This window comes from Patella vulgata, chromosome 3 (genome assembly GCF_932274485.2).
Source record: "Patella vulgata chromosome 3, xgPatVulg1.2, whole genome shotgun sequence".
Lineage (NCBI taxonomy): Eukaryota > Metazoa > Mollusca > Gastropoda > Patellidae > Patella > Patella vulgata.
The window spans coordinates 11,455,445-11,475,976 of record NC_065881.2 but is presented as its reverse complement, the minus strand read 5'-3'; the positions used below and the strand labels follow the sequence as shown (position 1 = coordinate 11,475,976).

At 36.7% G+C, this 20,532-nt stretch overlaps 1 long non-coding RNA gene across 1 annotated transcript in view; it reads right to left on the bottom strand.

The window, feature by feature from the left end:
* The window catches only part of LOC126816243 (uncharacterized), a 28,812-nt gene extending 11,178 nt beyond the window's left edge, over positions 1–17,634 (bottom strand). Inside the window, exons 1-3 of the long non-coding RNA XR_007678279.2 lie at positions 17,486–17,634; positions 6,068–6,160; positions 3,214–3,321 (exon numbers count right to left, since the gene is read on the bottom strand). This is a non-coding gene — a long non-coding RNA (uncharacterized LOC126816243). The remainder of the gene's footprint in view (positions 1–3,213; positions 3,322–6,067; positions 6,161–17,485) is intronic.
* Between the last annotated feature and the right edge of the window lie 2,898 nt (positions 17,635–20,532).

Genomic DNA, 20,532 nt, shown 5'->3' with positions numbered 1-20,532 from the left:
ACTTAAAGTATTACTAAGTTAGATTTTTGAGTGACTTAACCTTTTGAAAGTTTGTTTTCATCGTGTTGAAATTTTGTCCAGCCATGCCGCGTTGTAGCGGCAGGTTTTTTTTTGTCACAAAGAGTTAAGGTCCCTGGTCACATTAAAATCTCAACAAATTGATCTGAAACTAGTGAAGCAAATTTTTAATTTCCGCGTTCGGGACTCTTCGTTTTCTTTTGTACACGCAAATGGCCATTAAATTTAACATGTGTACGCATGCGCAAACGCTTAGTTATTTGTTGGGGTTTCTTTTACCAATATGTCGCACGCCCTCAAATTTCTTAATAATACTGTTTATAATACTACAGTGACAATTAAAATACAAGTTTGCCTGGATATGAAAAGATCGACGTTTGAGATGAATTGTTTAAAGTTGAGCTCGATATAAACATGAACATTGATTTCTTTTCTACACCCAGTACCCGCGGACATCGGTGTGATTATAATGGCATATAATATTGTTAGTCTCATAGAGAAATGAATATATTGCGCAACATAATGTATGTTGAACAATGTACGAAGAAAAGATATTTTTGAATTATTAATAATACATTAACAATCGAACTGTGTAGTTTTTTTTATGGTGATTTAAAATTTAAGTTGGTGTAGTTGGAGAGAGAGGTTTAACGTCGACTCGACACAAACTAGGTCATTTCGGGACTATAACATGGTTCAATTTTAATTCAATAATTCGTTTGTCGCGTCGGCGTCTTTACCTGGGAAGAAACCGGAGGACCTGGAGAAAACCCACGAGGTTGGACAGGCGACCCTACTCCTTGTCACGTACAAACCGGGAATCGAAACCCCGTCAGGCGACTATTAATTCGAATATTAGAGAAAAAAACACTAAAATTATTTTTTTTGTCTAGTACTTTCATCGTTATCAAACGAATCGTCAGGCCATTTTAATGCATTGAGAATTAGATCGTTTTATACATTGTTTCTTATATATATATCCCCAAAAATACTAATATTTGGGTGCAATAATCTATATCTAAATAACTTTTACATTAGTGCCAAGAAACCTGTGGAAAGGGCAAATTCAAGGTAGCACCAATATATAAATTGGATTTCATCAATGAACAGTTGCTGGAAGCCAAAGAGAACAGAATAATAAAATTATTCTCTCAGAAGCTTAATAGTCGAAGATGAACATTCACGTTATAAATACATAATTCCCCTTTGACATACTGGAGTTAAGATCAATTAACATCAAATTCGAAACAAGGATTATGTTCTCTCGGGTGGCATGTTAATAGGCGCACGGACTCGAACATTAAGGTTTGATGCCGGGAGTGCGACGGGGCTTTCGGGGAAGGGATGGATTACCTGAAAATAAATCCTGCCCCATAGGCTTGAGGCATGGCGACGAGATATATGCCCCCACCCTTCGATACAATTTTGAAAATGTGTCCCGCTACAACCCTATTTATATGTTTTTGAAACCGAAAGCCCACTCGATGCAGACCTGAACTGCAGTCGCCGGGACCCAGAAATGTAACTTCCAGAAAAAAAAATAAATAATAAGTTTTCAAAACCGTCACTGTGATCAAATATAACCGCCAAGAACTGCGATGCAGTGATGACGGGTTTCACCGGTGCCCCGTTACACTTTAACTGGCGCCACTAAAATATAGAAAAAGGACGAAACTACATGAGGTTGAAGTTGAAAATAAGGATGCAACTTGCAGATTTTTATTTGATACCGGATCTCAAGTTTCAACCATCGTACAGTCATTTTATGAGAAATATTTGAAATCTTCAGATGACCTTCATGAAACTTCATTTCTCACTGTTCGTGTAGCAAATAGACTTAAACTGCCTTACATTGGGATTATCCAGGTAAATTTAACAATAAGCATTGCACCAAATCAGAGGTTACGTATAGGATATATCCGACATATACAACGCCATTTCACCCTTAAATTTAATAGGCAACAACGATTGGATAATTGCTCGATAGTTTCCGCCAAATAGCGAAAATTACCGAAGTAATCACGTGCAATTACGTGCATGTTTTTGTTTATACGTCGCCATTTTGGACTATTGAATTGAAAGCAAAAACAAAATGGATAGTAATACGAAGTCAGACGAATAATCAATCCTTTTTAGCCAACATATTGACGATGGAATAGATGTGAATGCAAATATCGATGAGGATCTATCCAAAGCCTGCAGAAAATTTGGACCAAAAGGCATTATTTTCCAAGAATTCTGACAGTGAACCATGATTGAAGGTTTTCGGTATGTTCAGAGAAGGATTTGACCGACTGTTTTAAGTGGACTGTACCCAAAAATACTTTACAAAGGAACTCTTGGGCGATAAATACTTTCAAGTCTTGTAGTGTTTGGAGAAATAATCGCAATGTGGACGAAAAGAAAATTCTGAAAGATGTCTTAGACATGGATAACCGATCTAAATACATGTATGTCGATAAGTACGCCGTCTATTTCGGTCCTGAATGTTAGAAACTGTACCATAACAAATTTTAATTGTCAAAAGAATAAAAATTTATTTCTGTGTTTTTTTGTATTATTTCGATCATCTACGTCATCAGCGGTTGATATGAGCCGAATATATTGACCTGAGATGATGTCATTAGCGGTTGTTGTGAAATATCAACCTGTCATGACGTCATCAGCGGTTGATATGAACGAATATATCAACCTATGATGATGTGATGACAGGTTGTTATGAGATATAACTGCTATGGACATCAAAGTAAAAACTACCGCCAGTTGTATATTTGTAGTGAAGTACCCTTGTGATCCAGCTACACGGAAATGGAAACAAGAGGTACCAGGATTACTATGTATGAATGCTTTCCGTCATTGTTGGTCTGTTATTGAACATTTGACGAAACATCGTAGCAACGTTATCGCACAACGAAAAGAACCTTTTTGGATTAGTGAAGGTCGCCGGAAAAACTCCTGTAGTTCTTTCGGGACTAACATATGGTTCAATTTTATCTGAATATTACGCTTGTGGGCAGGGGTCTTTAACATTTGGAGGAACCCCTGATTTTGGACAGTCACTCTACTCCTAGTCACGTACAAGCGGGGAATCGAAACCATATCACTTGAGAGAATGGTAGACCTTATGATATAACAACACGCATGCCTTACCACCCCCACCCTTTAATAAATAAGAAGAGACATTAATATGCTTACCCTGGCATACACCGCATAAATAAGGACAGTCTTTTTTAACTCTTATGGAGCTATTACAATGGAGTTTTTCGATTTGACTACACCATGGTTCATCAGGATCACATTCAGCTGTAACAAAAACAGATTAGAGTGGGTGTTACATCAGGGAAATACCATACTCCTGAGGCAATAGTCCGGGGTTTTGACGGAGATTGTCTGTTTTCATCACCCAAATCTATTCAATCCTCTCCTCTATTCTACGGAAGTTGTAGTTGGATACTATTCAGATTGTTGCAACCAATGGTGCCTTCCCTAAAACATTGGACAATAATTGATAAAAAAACCCTGGGGGAGGGTTGCTGTGACTGCTGTCTGCCCTGCCTGGGGCTAATAAAGACGGGCAAACGCCGTACAGTGTGCTATGACAGAAATTTTGCCCGGACAGCGGCGCTACGGCCTACTCTTATATCGAATTCCAAATGCCAAGGAGTCAATGTGTACACGGTAACTCGGTTTTTCGTCCTATCTGAACGACTAGACAGCTGCCTTGTCAGTCCCTCCGTCCTGAACCACTGACAAGGGTACAGACAAAGATTCTATGCGGAACAGGGTTTGCTTGATGTCTTTTTTATCAAACGTCTTTCAGTACTAATAACTGTTAATAATAAAGCAAATTAAAAAAAAGTATTAGTATTTACAGCAATACAGGGTGATCCACGTACAGAAAAATATGCAATAAACAAACTATATTTGAGGCTTATTTTAACATACCTGATAAGACTTACCTTTAAAACATTATTCATGAACAATTAAAGTATTGCTTAGTTAGATTTTTAAATGATTTAACCTTTTGAAAGTTTGTTTTCATATTGTTGATATTTTGACCAGCCATGTCGCGTTGCAGCCGCAGGTTTTTTTGTCACAAAGTGTTAAGGTACCTGGTCACATTAAAATCTCAACAAATTGATCTGAAACTAGTGACACAAATTTTTAATTTTCGTATTCGGGACTCTTCGTTTTCTTTTGTACGCGCAAATGGACATTGAATTTAACATGTGTACGCTTAGTTATTATTTTTTTTTTAACAATATGTTGCACGCCCTCAAATTTCTTAATACTACTGTTTATAATACTACAGTGACAATTAAAATACAAGTTTGCCTGGATATGAAAAGATCGACGTTTGAGGTGATTTGTTTCAAGTTGAGCTCGATATAAACATTAATATTGATTTCTTTTCTACACCTACACCCAGTACCAGCGGACATCGGTGTGATTATAATGGCATATAATATTGTTAGTCTCATAGAGAAATAAATATATTGCGCACCATAATGTATGTTGAACAATGTACGAAGAAAAGATATTTTTGAATTATTAATAATACATTAACAATCGAACTGTGTAGTTTTTTGATGGTGATTTAAAATTTAAGTTGGTGTAGTTGGAGAGAGAGGTTTAACGTCGACTCGACACAAACTAGGTCATTTCGGGACTATAACATGGTTCAATTTTAATTCAATAATTCGTTTGTCGCGTCGGCGTCTTTACCTGGAAAGAAACCGGAGGACCTGGAGAAAACCCACGATGTTAGACAGGCGACCCTACTCCTTGTCGCGTACAATCCGGGAATCGGAACCCCGTCAGGCGACTATTAATTCGAATATTAGACAAAAAACATCGTTATCAAATATATATATAAGATTAATTAATATCAAATTCGAAACAAGGATTATGTTCTCTCATGTGGCATGTTAACAGGCGTACTGGCTCGATCATTAAGTTTTGATGCCGGGAGTGGCGACGGGGCTTTCGGAGAAGAATGGATTACCTGAAAATAAATCCTGCCCCAAAGGCTCGAGGCATGGCGACGGGATTTATGCCCCCCCCCCCACACCCTTCGATACAATTTTGAAAATTAGACGGCCACAAACGCGTTTATTCCTGTCATTGCAAGTGTCCCGCTATAACCCTATTTATATGGGTTTGAAACCGAAAGCCCACTCGTGCAGACCCGAACTGCAGTCGCCGGGACCCAGAAATTTAACTTCCAGAAAAAAAAAAATAATAGGTTTTCAAAACCGTCATTGTGATCATGTATAACCGCCAAGAACTGCGATGCAGTGATGACGGGTTTCACCGGTGCCCCGTTACACTTTAACTGGCTCCACTAAAATATAGAAAAAGGACGAAACTACATGAGGTTGAAGTTGAAAATGAGGATGCAACTTGCAGATTATTATTTGATACCGGATCTCAAGTTTCAACCATCGTACAGTCATTTTATGAGAAATATTTGAAATCTTCAGATGACCTTCATGAAACTTCATTTCTCACTATTCGTGCAGCAAATGGACTTAAACTGCCTTACATTGGGATTATCCAGGTTAATTTAATAATAAGTATTGTACCAAATCAGAGGTTACTTGTAGTGAAGTACCCTTGTGATCAAGCTACACGGAAATGGAAACAAAAGGTACCAGGATTACTATGTATGAATGCTTTCCGTCAATGTTGGTCTGTTATTGAACATTTGACGAAACATCGTAGATCAAGAGTTTCGTTGAGATGTTACTGCAACATTATCGCGCAACGAATAGAACCTTTTTGGATTTGTGAAGGTCGCCGGAAAAACTCCTGTAGTTCTTTCGGGACTAACATATGGTTCAATTTTATCTGAATATTACGCTTGTGCGCAGGGGTCTTTAACTTTTCGAGGAACCGCCGATTTTGGACAGTCACGTACAAGCGGGGAATCGAAACCATATCACTTGACTGAATGGCAGACCTTATGATATAACAACACGCATGCCTTACCACCCTTTCCCCCGTCTCCCACCCTTTAATAAATAAGAAGAGACATGCACGTGCTTACCCCTGCATATACCGCACTCATAAGGACAGTTGAAAGTATCACAATAGACCTTTTCGATTCCGGTACACCATGGTTGATCAGGAACACATTCAGCTGTAACAAAAAAAGATTAGAGTGGGTGTTACAGCAGGGAAATACCATATTCCTAAGGCAATAGTCCGGGGTTTTGACGGAATTTGTATATTTTCATCACCCAATCGATTCAATCCTCTCTTCCACTTTTCATCACCCAATCGATTCAATCCTCTCTTCCACTTTACGGAAGTTGTAGTTGGATATTATTCAGATTGTTGCAACCAATGGTGCCTTCCCTAAAACATTGGACAATAATTGATAAAAAAAACCTGGGGGAGGGTTGCTGTGACTGCTGTCTGCCCTGACTGGGCTAATAAAGACGGTAAAACGCCATACAGTGTGCTATGGCGGAAATTTTGACTGGACAGCGGCGCTACGATCAACTCTTATATCGAATTCCAAATGCAAAGGAGTCAATGTGTACAATGTAACTCGGTTTTTCGTACCATCCGAATGACTAGATAGCTGCCTTGTCAGTCCCTCCGTCCTGCACCACTGACAAGAGTACAGACAAAGATTATATGCGGAACTGGGTTTGCTTGATGTTTTTTTTATCAAACGCCTGTCAGTACTAATAATTGTTAATAATATACATGTATCAAATTTAAAAAATAATGAACGGAATTTTCTAAAGTTGATGTAACAAACAAAAATATAAATATTACTGTAAACAATAGATTTTTACGGCTTTAAGAGTTGATAGATGTGTAGAAAATTTCACCATACATGATAAGACTTACCTTTAAAAACATTATTCATGAACAATTAAAGTATTGCTAAGTTAGATTTTTGAGTGATTTAACCTTTTCAAACTTTGTTTTCATCCTTTACCATTCATATTTTCAACTTTTTGTCCCTTCAAAACACGAAAGTCGAAAAGTAGAAGTTACGACAAAATGTGAGGTGACAGCACGCCAAAATCGACTCGAAAATAGGAAATTAAGAAATAATACACTGCGATAATAGCGCCCCTCGTTTTTTCCTAATTTCTTATTTTCGACTTACATTTTGGCTTGTGTACCTTCTTGTCTACCTTTGTATTTATTGATGTCAGTAAGGAGGCGCGAATATGCATACCAAGCCATAATGCAACTCGAAAAGTAGAAATTAGGAAATAAACACACGCGCTATTAGCGACCTATCATTTTGGCTCGTTGTCGTTCTGACGACTTTCGGAGTTTCGCCTCGGAAGTGGTTGTAGTCTTAATAAATGCAATGCGAGTTAACAAAATAGTCTGTATGATAAAGTCTGGTATTGAAATGAAATGAAATGAAATGTGATTTAACGTCCTACTGTTCTGCTCCTAACCTGGGCTAATGAAGACGGCATACAGTGTGCTAGGAGGGAAATTTTGCCCGGGCAGCGGCGCTACGACCTACTGCCAAGGGATCTTTTACGTGCACGCAAATGTGTACACGGGTCCTCGATTTTTCGTCCCATCCGAACGACTAGACAGCTATCCTTGTTAGGCCCTCCATCCTGCATCACTGACAAGGGGAAACCACGCCGGAAAATCTGAATGAACTTTCTTTGCCAATGCAGGGATCGAACACCCGATCTCCAGGCTAGCGAACCAGCGTTTTACCCACTTAGCCGCGTGATCCGATATTAGCGACCTATGATTTTGGTTTGCTGTCGTGCGGTCGACTTTTCGCCTCGGAAGTTGATGTAGTCTTTACTCTCAAGGTCACATTAGAATGCGCGCATTGATAACTGAATTTTATTTACTGTGGCTTCATACCGCATATAAAATATACAGGTTTTCCCGATTGTATATTATTATTTTATTTCAAATTATATTATCACCATGGGTAGGAAATGTAAGAACGAGTCGAATAGTGACGTTTCAGTACCGCCGCCAAAGTTATCTAATGATTGTAAGCATGTCTTACAAATAAAATTAAATTTCTATGAGGATTCAGATTCTGGATCATTACGCTACCTGCAGTTAAGAATTGGCCTACTGTACATACACAACTTTAAAAAAAGGAAATCCTAGAATGAGACTGGCATGTAGAGGCTGAATATATATTGTTCAGTAGATGTGGAAATAACTAAAAACAACAAAAACTAGAACTGCGGAACAGTAATGACGGGTTTCACCGGTGCTACGTTACCCTTGAACTTATATCACTTTAAGTGCCACGTTAACCTTGAACTCATATCACTTCCAGTACCAATGAAACCGATAAACAGATTTCCACATAAACATTGCAGACTTGTTATAAAATGGACGCAGAATCAACCAAATCCAGCAATATCAATTCTATTTATACATTTGTTACCATGTGTTACACGTGTAAAAAAAGTGATCCTGTTACTAACTTACCGCTAAGTTACCTGACTTTCTAATGGGAAATTAAAAAGGATAAAAATTTTAAGTCTTAAAAAGTGATCCTGAAAAAATTGGTTGTTTCTCGACAAGGGAAGATGCTAGAAGCAATTTTTGGACATCTATATGATCGTATTGATCATATAGATCATAATAATAAGTATAACTCACTTCAAAAAAAATGTTTGATTTGAGGGCCAAAAATACATTATTTTGCCAAAATGACATTACTTCCGGGGATAATGAAAATGTTAAATTAGTTCTATGAAATCATAAGTGGCATAAGGTATCACATGGTGACTTGTAGGAAATGGTCTATTTCTCTGCAACCGTACAGGTTAGGAACCTTTTGTGGTATCTGTATGATCGTACGCGTTTATCCTATTTGTTGATTTGAATCAAATATCATAATTTTAAAATGATTACAAATAAGAATCATTTGAATAAAATATCTCTTTTAAAGGCTAAAAATACAGTTTTTTCCCAAATGATGTCATTTCCGCTGACGGTGAAAATGTTAAATTGGTTTGACCTAGTCAAAGTTAGCATAAGGCATCGAATGGTAAAAAAATGAAAATCGAATAATAATTGACTCCTTTACAGGCAAAATAAGTGAAAAGTGACGCATGAAAAAATTGCCTATTTCTCGGCAACCGCTGATATTACAAACTAATTTTCACATACATTCTCTTCGTATGGATTAGTGCTACGAGTTTATGAAAGTTGCGAAAAAAAATATTAAAATATGAAAAGTCTGAATGGGTTGTGAATAGCTCATTTTTTCACCTTTTTTCAATGGGTTGTAAATAGCTTAATTTTATACCGTTTTTCACCTGTTAATTGAAATAGCCCGAAAGCGAAATCGAAATTAAGAAAACCGAGTCCGATGTTTTGTGCACATGGCGCATCCTTTTGGTAATATCAAATTTTGAAAAAATAATATTTGTGGTACCGAACTGTCAACATTATAGTTTTTGTTAAAATTATGTCGCTTCCGATGCCGACAGAAAACTCTATCGGTAACAAAAAAATGACATTTTGGAAAAAGGAGCATATGAATTTTGTTTTAAACAAATCGAACACTAAATAATCAATTTAGGACCGAAAAACTGAATTAGCCAATGGCGACTAACGCAAATTACCGAGTCAAAAATTGTTCATATTTTTGCTCAAATCAGATGACCCTATAGCCCTGGATAAAATACCATAAAGACATATTCATTAATAAAAAAATTTTTTGTAAAAATTTAAATTTTCAAAATTTCGCGCCTAATATTTCCGAAGTTTCATCCAAAATCAAATATCTAAAGACAGGTAGCTATGTTCCTTGTCTCTGGCTATGTCAAAATGTATGAAATGTTAAAGTCCGGCAATTATTGTTAATATTATGGCAATATTTAGAAAAAAAACAACTTTGGTGATTTCGGACATTTCACATTGTCGCAGAATGTTCGAAATACATTTAATTTCTAAGTCATGCCATCTTTCCTATGTAAAACCAAGGATATCGGATTGATTCGATAAGTAGTTTCTGAGATATACTCAAGTAAAAACAATCATCACTAGACTTGCTTGCAAGACTGAAGGCTTTCACCGTGCCAAGGCGTCACACGATCGCCAGATGCATGACAAAAGACTTTCCTCACCACTCCCCCACACCCCACCCCCCCAAAAAAACAACCCAATACACTAACATAACTCAGATATTGACACGTTCTTTGTATTCGCATTGCGATAGAGAAGGTAATTGAAAAATAGAGTTGAACAATTCACATCATGATAATCCTAGATCGGTAGAATCGAACAGACGCCGCCAATCCAAATATGTAAGCGAAAACTCAAAATTCCAAGAAATAACAATTTTAGTAAATTTTCAAATTTTGAAGAAAAAATGAGAACGACATGGTATTTCAATTCGGCCGTTATCGCATCCGCAATATCCCAAGCTGTACAAAAATATAACTTTTTCGAAAATCGGTTGGGAATTCACATAATTAGGGCCGGTTTTCAATTTTCGTGCACGTTAAAGATTTACACAACTTACGGTCTGTCCACAACTTTCGCACTAGTTATAAGTAATAATTGTTAAAAACAAGGGAAAAATCAATATTCAGAACACTATCTGTTAGTTTCAGAGATCTACACGAATTGTAAATGGAATAAAAAAAACAACAAAAAACAGTTTTCCGAATGGGACAAAAACAGTCTTATAGTCTCAGATAACAAATAAAACCCGAAATCACAATTATCAACCTCAACTTTCCTATATATTCAGAAAGGGGCGACTTTCTTATAAATAGCTGCAGCAGGGAGATTTATTTTAAATGGTATAAAGAGATGACGTCATGTACACAAAAAACTGGGATATTAATTTCAGGAGCAACTGTTTTTTACTGATATGAAATATTTTCACTCTAGAAGCACCAGTGCCAGATATTGGTTAACAGTAGAACACCCTTAGTTCACATATTGCCACTTAGAAAAATAGCTCTCCATATTATACGTATGCAGAACGTTCCGATTATGACCCTATCGGACTTTTGTCGATATACAGTGCCATTTGTTTGGCCACTCTTGATACTTTTGACCGTTGTACGGTGGTTTCATTCCGGCGGGGGGGGGGGGGTAACACGCGCGCGCTGTATCATAAAGTCTGTCATTGAGTCGACTGGCGTGGTTTCGAATCCCCGGTTGTACGTGACAAGGAGTAGGGTCGCCTGTCCAACCTCGTGGGTTTTCTCCGGGTCCTCCGGTTTCCTCCCACCAACAAAGACCCCTACGCGCAAGGGAATTATTGAAATAAAATTAAACCATATGTTAGTCCCGATATGACCTAGTTTATGTCAAGTGGACGTTAAACCTCATTTTTCTCTCTCTCTCTAATTGTTCATACCTTTCTAACCAGGGTGGGGGGTTGGATGGCTAAGTGGTTAGCGTGAGCGCGCTGTATCATAAAGTCTGTCATTGAGTCGACTGGCGTGGTTTCGAATCCCCGGTTGTACGTGACAAGGAGTAGGGTCGCCTGTCCAACCTCGTGGGTTTTCTCCGGGTCCTCCGGTTTCCTCCCAATGCTAAAGACCCCTACGCGGAAGCGAATTATAGAAATAAAATTAAAGCATATGTTAGTCCCGAAATGACCTAGTTTGTGTCGAGTGGACGTTAAACCCCATTTCTCTCTCTCTCTCTCTAACCAGGGTAATTATATAACTGTTAAATTAAACAATGGATAACTCCTACCTCTTAAATGATTTATATAATTAGTAAATAATTATTAATATCTAATGATTGTTGTTTTGTGACATATATAGTATAACCAATATATACATTATACTTTTATAATCAATATGATACTAAGCATTAGTCGTGTTTATGTTCTTATGATTTGAATTTCTTCATGCAATATTTGTAAATCGCCAGTAGGATTAAATGTTTCTTATATAGATACATTATACTGGCTGGAATTTACATGGTAGGCTACAGCCTTTGGGACTGCGCTGTATCATATGGTCTGTCATTGAGTCAACTGGCTAGGTTTCGATTCCTCGGTTGAACGTGACAAGCCTGTCCAACCCCGTGGGTAATCTCCGGTTTCCTCCAACTGCTAAAGATCCCTACGCGCAAGCGAATTATTGAAATAAAAAAAAGTAAACCATATGTTTGTCCCGAAATGATCTCTAAACATGCTCGTACAGCGGCGCTAGTCTTCTTTTATATAGAATTCCAACCGCCAAGGGATCTTTTACGGTCACACCAATGTGTACACGAGACTTCGGAATCGCGTTCATGTCAGCTACTCAAATATGTAACTGGTTCAAAAATTGATTGAATATTCAATGAAATATCGCCAATTTTCTGGTTTCGTGCACGTTAAAGATTTGACGTCACTAATTAAAATTTAATATTAATTACAGATAGAGTCCATGCTCAAACAACGTCATGCCTTTCATCACAGGTGCAATATTCGATACCACTGTACGATACTACTGCAATCGCTTAATTAATTGGACTTTCTTATAAACAGCGCGAGCCGTCGATTTCTGTCCAGATGATTACCGGTATAAGATATCTTTGACACAGAAGCAACAATATTAATTCAAAGGCTAATTATTACACACAGCAATAAACTATTTATGTTACAGGGTCACTAAACCCATATTTTGGAAAGAAGAAAAAACACTCATAGTGGAAATAATTTCAGTTCAAATATCATCACTCTTGAATAGGCTCTATACGTTGACAAAACGTACAGATTGCATCCCCCACTTATGTTTCGCTTAACAATGAAAGGTGCCGTGTTCAATTTTCGGTCCCTTTGTTCTGCTACTCTTGAAATTTGGGACTATTGTACAATCGTTTTATGTATAACACTACCGATAGGCCTCTCTGTAGAAGAAGTTCCAAAAAAGAATTATATTGTCTTTTCGAGAAATAGGCCTCTAAAAATGCTCCAAATCGTAAAAATACAACGTTTTCGATTTTCGATCTCTTTTTTCGGCTACCCCTGATATTCAAAAAATGATACAGTGGTTTCACCAAACAGAGTAGCCATTAGCCTCTCGATTGAGAAAGTTTTTAAAAAATCGTTGGGAGGCTTTCCGAGAAACATGCTTCCAAAATTGCTCGAAATCGTAAAAAACGTTATTTTTCAAAGTCACATAACTTTTTAGTACAATCCGATAGACAATTCAATTGGCTATTAAACGATATAAAACTTTAACTAATCGCATACTCTCAAAGCATGCCAAGTGTCCATGACTATTTATCCTATCACAACCTGCATAGGTATTTGCATTTCAATATCCCCTACTTTTTTTGAAGAGTATATATTAAAGCTGAAATTCCAAGATTTGAATTTGTTGAAGGTACCATTAGAAGATTCTTATCACATGATCTTAAAGAGCGAGACAGTCAGAAATTCTTTTAAGAAACCTTAAAGTATCATTATTATAACATAAAATATCAACAGATTATATAATATATCAACAGATAATATAAAATATCAACAGATTATATAAAATATTAACAGATTATAAATTATCAACAGATTATAAAATATCAACAGATTATAAAATATCAACAGATTATATAAAATATCAACAGATTATAGAGAGAGAGAGAAATGGGGTTTAACGTCCACTCGACACAAACTAGGTCATTTCGGGACTAACATATGGTTTAATTTTATTTCAATAATTCGCTTGCGCGTAGGGGTCTTTAGCAGTGGGAGGAAACCGGAGGACCCGGAGAAAACCCACGAGGCACAGGCGACCCTACTCCTTGCCACGTACAACCGGGGATTCGAAACCACGCCAGTCGACTCAATGACAGACTTTATGATACAGCGCGCGCACGCTAACCATTCAACCATTCAGCCATCCCCCCCCCCAACAGATTATATAAAATACCAACAGATTATAAAATATCAACAGATTATATAAATTATATAAAATATCAACAAATTATATAAAATATCAACAGATTACATAAAACATCAACAAATTATATAAAATATCAACAGATTATATAAAATATAAACAGATTATAAAATATCAACAGATTATAAAATATCAACAGATTATATAAAATATTAACAGATTATAAAATATCAACAGATTATATAAAATATTAACAGATTATATAAAATATCAACAAATTATATAAAATATTAACAGATTATATAAAACATTACCAGATTATTTTGGACGTTTTTCAATATCCTAAACAATCATCATCCATCAGTCAAGTTAACCGCAAATGTAAATCAGCATAGATTTCCTTGACACTATTGTTTTTAAAAGTAGCAACACCAATTGGAAACTAAAGTATTTTTCAAAGAAACTGAGACATATCAATTATTGTTCAAAAGGTCCTTTCACCCAAAACATACGTTCTCCGGCATCATACAATCTCAGATTCTCCGTTTTCATAGTATATGTACTCTGGTATTTAGCAAACTACGAGGAAGGGGATACTCCAAACACTATCTCCGACGTATAAAAAACAACACTTTAGCTGAACTTGCCACCGAAGAAAAATAATATGCAATCAGCAGTTAAAACCAAAACTTGTGGATAGCCAAGATGTCAAACATGCTAAATCATAAACATATCCGACCATTTCCATAACAAAACATCTGGCACACAATTCCCAATATTAGACCAACTTTCATGCAGCGGTTCAAATATAATTTATATTTCATGTAGACAAACAATACATGAAACCCAAAATGCGCTTCGGGAAAAAAATTAGCGGTCACCGATTTGACATAGTCACGAAAAATGACAAACCGGTCTCAATTCACCCCAACCAACCAAATCAAGACATTTCTGATCTCATTGTCACGCCAATAGAACAGACTAAGAGCGATATTGAAACTACAAATGAAATTAAAGTGTTTAGTCTAACAAGAGAAAAGATCTGGATTGACAAATTGAAAAACACTGTCCCACCAGGTTTGGATATTCATACGGCTAGCGCAATAGCCCCTTTTGTAGTTCCATATAGCGCAACAGCAGCAAGTGCATCTAAAATCATCAAAAAACACTATACTGTTCCCCAGGAAAATCACCCGAAATTTTCACGCAGAAACTTATAATTGCATATTCTAAAAATAAAAATCTGAACAACTTAGTGCACAGTAATTTGGACTAAATAACACTAGTCCTCTTCCTAAGCGTGTCACGAAATTTTGAACGGCACACTAAAGAAATGTGAAAAAAAACACGTGATCCCAGCTGAGTATTCACTGGTGTCTAGGACTAATCTCTGTCTACGGTTATATTTTGTCTGACTTACCATCTTTTTATTTTGCAAAATTCAAATATTTTTCATATTATATATTTAGCCAGGTGTACCGTTATTTTTTCATTTGTTCCAAGTTGTGCTGTTGGCAAAAAAAGGGATGAGAACCACTGCCCTGAAAATCCAATCCTTAGTAGGAAACACAATAATGTGACTCTCAGCCGAGAGCCTCAAATTTATTCTTTTTTCTTCAGAAACAAAAATACCAGAATACCACAAGCGACAGCTAAGGAAGATCATCAGCGTCACCAACACCAAAAAAACAGCGAAATCAACTTTGTATATAAATCTAATGTATTATATTATGTATTTTTAATAAAACTAGGAAATATCACGAACCAAATTTTCATCATCCTAGGTCAGTGCTTATGTGACGACTCAACCTCTCCCCCACATTTTTATACCTACAAGCCCGCCAACAAACACGTGCCCTAACTTTATTTACATCTCAGCGACCTTGACAAAATGATGAAAATTGAGCTAGCCTTATCAAATAGATTTAGCCCTGCAGACACATAATCATTGTAAACCGGAAATAGTCAAAACAAGTCCGTGCCAGACATAATCTTTGATTAACCTCTTTTTTAATACGACTGAATTCAAGCCAGGAGATTATCTATTTTAAGAGGTTTTTTTTTTTATAATTAAGCGAGCAATAACCAATTTGAGTGCATTAGAGTGAATTAAAATGTGAAAAATTAGATATTTTCTAAAAAAAAAAAATGCAAATGGCGATTTAACGCATTAAACTGGATTAAGTTGAAGTTCACAAACACTTGGCTGTGCTCTTGATTCCTGTTCAGAATGGCTCATCGATAATAAACTGTCGCTCCATCTCGGTAAAACCGAGTGTATTCTCTTCGGGCCTAAACGTAAACTAAGAAGTATTAAAGAGTTTACAATAACCTGCAATAACCATACCGTAAAAGCAACAGATAATCTTAAATATTTGGGTCTACGTTTTGACAAATACTTGTCTGGTGAGGACACTGTTAACAGCATTATTAAGAAAGCAAATTCAAGATTGAAATTTCTGTTTCGCTATAATAAATGCCTTAGCAAAAAAAACAAAAATTTACTTTGTTCTGCACTTATTCAGTGCCACTTTGATTATGCATGCTCAGCCTGGTATTCTGGTGTGAATCAATCACTTAAAAATAAATTGTTCAAAATAAGGTTCTTAGATTTGTGAATTGGCTAGGACGTAGAGATCATGTTTCATATTCTGATTTGAATATACTTAATGTTGAAAACCGAGTTAAAACTCAATCACGTACATAAGATTTTTCATAATAATTGTCCATCATACCTTAAATCAAAATTCAAATGTGTTAGAGATACTCATCAATATGGCACAAGATCTAGTTTATTCAATTTTGCGGTTCCAAAATGCTCGGGTAGAGATCAGCTCACATCATTTTATTATACCGCCATAAGTGTCTGGAACGATTTACCGAATAATATTAAGTCTTTAGATTCACTTTACAGCTTTAAAGCTGCAGCCAAGAAGTATTTATTGTTAATACCATGTTAATCTGTGATACTACAAGTTTGATAATCTACTATTAATAAAATTGGTTGATGTATAACATGTAGACATAAATATATTTTATTATTTGTGATACAATGCTGTGATGGCATGTTTATTAAATTTTGCCTCCAAATGATGACCTGACGCGACCTTGGCAACTTTGGACCCCATTGGAAATAAGCAACGGATGTTATATACGTCAGGCTTTATGGGCTATCCTAAGTAAAGGTCTCTTCATGACACCATAGCTATCATATTTCTCTATGCTTGTCTCATATGGCATCCCACATTACAATGTAGCACATAGTTCTTATTTTCATATACATATCTGTATTTATTGTTGTCACTTTCCCAGTCGTGTAATGCGACACTAGTTCTTATTATAATACATTAATTTATTGTCATGTTGTAACCTTGACTTGAAGAATAAATAAATAAATAAATAAATAGTCAACATTAAGCAAAATCTGATTAATGGCGACATCCGATGATCTAGAGGGTTGTTTATAAGTTTGACATGTAAATAAATGTCTATATAATAGTTTATATAACTTTCGAAACCAAAATAAAAACCTACAATGGCCAGTTTTAGCTCTTACATAATACATCTTTAATAAATATTGATCAATGGCGACATTTTTGTATATTCTGACAATTACTAAAATATTTAAAACTTACGTTGCCCTTCCGCTGTGTCAGCTGAAATGATGACTGCTTGAAAACACAAACAAAATGCCAAAATAATTCGCAACATTTTACCAACTTTAAAGTACTGTAACTCAAGGATTCTGTTTTGCTTCAAGTTGTAAACGTTGTAACGTCAGGAATCTGTCTGCTACGACTGGAGTTTGTTGATTATTGGCGTCATATTTATAGTAAAATCAGTTACATAACTTCACACCTGCATTCATTAGTCAACCGGCAGGATTGTTTTTTGCCAATAAAACAGTTTATTTGATGACTAAAGCCGTTTTGTCATTTTAATATTCGCCTTATCGCCCGATTTAAATATGTTTTAATTATTATTCAAATGAGTCTCGTTTGTTAATAAACATGTAGAATGGAATGGGGTTTAAAGTCTTACTGTTCTGCTCCGAATGGGCTAATGAAGACGGGCCATGCAGTGTGCTATGAGGAAAATGTCTTCCTGGAAGCGGCACTAAGGCCTACTCTTATATCGAATTCCAACTGCCAGGTGATCTTTTACGTGCCCGCCAATGTATAAACGGGACCTCAGTTTTTCGTACCATCCGAACAACTAGACAGCTGCCCCTGTCAGACTCTCTGCACCACAGACAAAGGGGAGACCACGTCGGAAAATCTTGATGGACTTTCTCGGCCAATGCAGGGATCGAACACACGACCTCCAGACTAGCGAGCCAGTGTCTCACCCACTTAGCCACCCATAAGCTACAAAACACAATAAATTATATAAGATTTAGTATAAGATTTAGTTAGAGGGATAAATTGACACACAGACATGTACAGGTGCACTATCATCGAAAAATATCAAATTAGTTGCTGCCATTATTAGAATGATATGAAATAGAATCATTTAATATATCCTGTTAATAACAACGCAAAACAAACCTGAATAGAATTTAGATACAGAGATTAACAGTATACACGTTTACATAGTACGCTGATCGTTTCTAAACAATAATTCTGCTAATGGTCAAGATATATTTCATGTGCAGTAAAACGATATCGTATTTTAGTTCTATCCGATCCGAATTATAAATCTGTGTCATTAACGTAGTACCAGACCCGGTCCGATCTACAGATTGTCAGACACGCTCCGTACAATAGCAGATCTACACTCGGCTTGACTCGGTCCGAGAAACATCAAATTTTCCTGTGCTCGGCAAATAGGTCGCGCTGGCCTTGATCATATCCAGTTTATATATACTAAACAGCAAAATAAAAAACAAAAAACAAAAAAAAAAACGTCAGTGCTATTTCAAAATCAGAGAGGCACTTTAATCAAATCATATTAGAAAACGTCTTACGAAATGGATCAAAGCAATTTTTGGTGAAAAGTATGTTGACACATTATTGATTAATTCATCACAATTTCAAGACATTACAAGGAGGTTTAGAGTCTGTACACAGTCTATACATCAGTATATGTTGTGTCCATCGCGAGTGTCAATAACAGCAGCGCAGCGTTTGTACATGGAGTGGACCAGACGTTTGATGAACGCCATTGGCACCTGGAACCACACTCTCAGAAATGCCTGGCGCATTTCATCGGCTGTGTTTGGTCACGATACGATGTGAAGTCTCGTCTGAATTTCATCCCAAAGATGTTCAATCGGGTTTAAGTCCGGCCTATAGGCTGACCAGTGCATAACGTTGACACCGTTCTGCTGTAGAAAGTCCCGAGTAACTCTGGTAGTGTGGGCACGGGCGTTGTCATGCTGGAAAACGTTGTTTCGATGACGTCCAAAATGTGGTATGACGTGGGGTCTGAGAGCTTGACGCGTATTCTATGATTTCGGCTGCAATTTGTAATTAATGAACAAAGAAATACATGTACATATCCTACAAGACAACGTGGAAGTAATTAGTAATGACTGAGTCACAAACGAAAAAATATTAACTGAAAAAACAAAACGTGTAGAGGTGATTAAACCGGCGACTCTCGTTCCATTTTTGGGCAGTGGCTAAATACCACGCTCCAAAATACCCCGCCCGTCCCTGTTGCTTCTATACAAATGTGACGTGTTACGAGATTTTGGTACCACGTACTTTTTAATTATGGTGATTTTACCTTCTTAGAAACTCAAATTACATTAATCGTGTATTCAGTTTCGATGTTTTTGTACTATTTATAGACCATATTTACACTTTTAAGTTTGATATATACTCTTAAAATACATTTATAATGTTGCTAAATACATGCTCCATTAAGAACTTCCTCTACTTCCTTTTTCAAAGACTCTGGTGGTTTTTGCAACACAATCAGACACCTCAACCGCCCTGGAAGAATTGCGTCGTACGATGTGGTTGACCTGTTTACCAAAGTCCTCCGCTCCCGAATAAATGCACTAGAGGTACACCTAGAAAGCAGGTTATCAACTGACAGCATCTTGGAATTAGTTCCGATGTGCATTGATTCTACCTATGGGGGACATGTACAAACAAGTCAACAAGTCTGCGCTAAGAACCTCTCCCATTACCCCAATTTGTTGGCTGCGCCAGGTCGATGATACATTTGTTGTGCTTGAGGAAAATGATGATCCAGTTTCCCTACTAGATCACCTGAACAAACAACATCCCAAAATTAAATTTACTATTGAAACAGAAAAAGACGAGACTACCATTCTTTGATGTACAAGTTATAAATGTTAATAATCAAATGAATACAAAAATATACCGCAAACCGACACACACAAACCAATATATTAAGTACAACTCCGGTCATCCCCACTACATCAAAAGAGCCCTTATATCAACCCTAGCACGCAGATCAATCAATATTTGTGAACGGTACTACAATTGGTTGCCCCGCAGATAGTTCGCGATCTTATATTCCAAGAACTACATACTGGTAAAGTGGGGGGTCATCAAGCGAAGATTCTATTGGCCAGGCATGACAAAAAGTATAAAACGATGGTGTCAAACATGGGAAACTTGTTCCCGGTGTAAACGCGGTTCTGGAAGAGGGAAATCACCACTTCAGCAATTTGAAATTAATGCTCCGATGCAGTGTTTAGCCGTCG